Source organism: Oncorhynchus keta, chromosome 25, assembly GCF_023373465.1.
Source record: "Oncorhynchus keta strain PuntledgeMale-10-30-2019 chromosome 25, Oket_V2, whole genome shotgun sequence".
Taxonomy (NCBI): Eukaryota; Metazoa; Chordata; class Actinopteri; order Salmoniformes; family Salmonidae; genus Oncorhynchus; species Oncorhynchus keta.
This window is the reverse complement of record NC_068445.1, coordinates 22,270,579-22,273,376: the sequence shown is the minus strand read 5'-3', so window position 1 is coordinate 22,273,376 and position 2,798 is coordinate 22,270,579.

The window sequence follows — 2,798 nt, the reverse complement described above, 5'->3', positions numbered from 1 at the left end:
TATTTCTGTGTGTTGTCATTATTATATTACTCTAATACAAATGCAAAGAGATACTGTATTACTCTGGTGTGAATGATACGGATGGCTGCTGTGATGGTCTTGATCTGATGTGCTCACTTAGAGAGACAAATTAGCTCGCTAAAATAGATCATTTCCTGGTACAGTACTAAGATACTGAACTAAATTACGTAAATGCTATAGCTTCTGTCATGTTCTTCTCATGTACATTTCAGCATACACACTACGAAGGAAGGAACAGTTCTGAACAGTACACTGTCTGAGTGCTAAGGTGGTATGAAGAGAAGCACAGTGGAAGTGAGGAAGATGAGGTGTGTGTGAGAGGGAGGAAGTTGAGGTGTGAGAGGGGTGTGGGTCTCCTAAAACACTGTGTGTGTGTGTGTGTTTTGCTGCATTGCGGCTGAGGGGTGCAGTGACTGGTGTTGCAGCACCCTCACATCGCTCTCTCCTCCCCTCCACTCCCTGCTCTGACATTGTTTATCTTGGGCTCATACATAAATCCGGAGGTGGTCTGGAGAATAGAGCTACCTGAACAGAACTGTTCCCCTCTTCCACACAACATCCTAGACCTAGAGAATACATCTGCCCCTTCACATCTCTCTCTTGTCCTTTGGTTAGGTCTCTCCTTGTCTCACCTCTCCCTTCTTTTACCTCTCTCTCTCTCACACACACACTGTACCTGCTCTACAATGCCAGCCTGCTACAACAGTAACCATAAAGTAGAGATACTGCAGTAACCTACCCAGCCAGGGAAGAATCTACACACGCTAATCTGAAGATCTATGCAATTGCTGCAAAAGATAGATCTCAGTATGAGAAGTGCTTAAAAAAACACCCCCTTTATTTCTGAACAGAAAAAGGTCTATTGTTGACTTTGATATCAGTTTCTGTCATTTCCTTGATGGAACACAGTGGTCCATAATCATCATGGAAACAACACTAGTCAACTGCACTGGGCGACAGTGGTTGTGATATGCTGTGTAGTTGCTGACAGGTGTTTAAAATTGAGAACACAACGATGCAATCTCCATAGACAATCATTGACAGTAGAATGGCCTTATTGAAGAGCTCAGTGACTTTCAACGTGGCACTGTCATAGGATGCCACCTTTCCAACAAGTTAGTTTGTCAAATTTCTGCCCGGTCAAGTGCTGTTATTGTGAAGTGGAAACGTCTAGCAGCAACAACGGCTCAGCCGTGAAGTGGTAGGCCACACAAGCTCACAGAACAGGACAGCTCAGTGCTGAAACGCGTAAAATTGTCTGTTAACACTCACTATCAAGTTCCAAACTGCCTCTGGAAGCAACGTCAGCACAAGAACTATTCGTTGGGTTTCCATGGCCGAGCAGCCATACACAAGCCTAAGATCACCACGCGCAATGCAGAGAGTTGGCTGGAGTGATGTAAAGCTCACCGCTATTGAACACTGGAGCAGAGGAAGCGCATTCTCTGGAGTGATGAATCATGCTTCACCATCTGGCAGTCCAACGGACAAATCTGGGTTTGGAGGATGCCAGGAGAACGCTACCTGCCCCAATGCATAGTGCCAACTGTTAAGTTTGGTGGAGAAGAAATAATGGTCTGGGGATGTTTTTCATAGTTCAGGCTAGGCCCCTAAGTTCCAGTGAAGGGAAATCTTAACGCTACAGCATACAATGACATTCTAGAGGATTTTGTGCTTCCAACTTCATAGCAACAGTTTGGGGAAGGCCCTTTCCTTTTTCAACACAATACCCCCGTGCACAGAGCAAGGCCAATACAGAAATGGTTAGTAGAGATCTGTGTGGAAGAACTTGACAGGCCTGCACAGAGCTCTGACCTCAATCCCATCAAACACCTTTGGGATGAATTGCACGCCGACTGCGAGCCAGACCTAATCGCCCAACATCAGTACCCGACCTCACTAACGCTCGTGGCTGAATGAAAGCAAGTCCCCGCAGTAATGTTCCAACATTTAGTGGAAAGCCTTCCCAGAAGAGTGGAGGCTGTTATAGCAGAAAAGGGGGGGGGGACCAACTCCATATTAATGCCTCTGACAAACAGGTGTCCAGATACTTTTGGCCATGAGGTGAATCTCCCTGAATTCTGACAGGATATCATCACGCACGTTAAGTTTCTCCTCAAATTATTTCATTCTCCTTGGTGTTGTAATGTGATCTCTTTATGGCTGATGGATGACTGGGTATCAACAGGAGACACAACCTGCAGCAAAAACATCCTCAGAATACCACTTCCCCTAATGATCACCATGGTATGGAACCCACAAAACACCTCAGCTACATCCTAACAGTGGCAAGCTTGTCCTGGAGGAGAGAGCAGTACTGGGGCTCTGTGATGCTGCACTAATGTCAGATTACATCCAGAGCAATAATCAAGTGGTCCTGTATTATTCAACAGCTCTTGCCACACTGCAAGTACAGGATAGGGAACACATTTAATCATCTCTTACTGTAAATACATAGGAAACAATTAAGCAGCTCTTATTACACTATAAATACAGAATAGGGAACACATTTCTAAGTGTGTGTGATAGTGTATACACTGTTTTTCCAGGACCCATAGGAATGAGTCATTTTAGAGAAGTGCTGAGCCATGATAATAAAGGACATAACAATGTGATCTGATGCAGAGAGAGCGGGGAGAAAGAAAAAGGGATGGCAGGGAGAGATGAGGAAATAAATATGTACTAGCTAAAAGAGAGATCATTCATAGTAGAATAAAAGTGAGCATAAATCAGTCAGCAGTGAAGAATAACATTAAAAAAGACAAAGAACTTGCAGA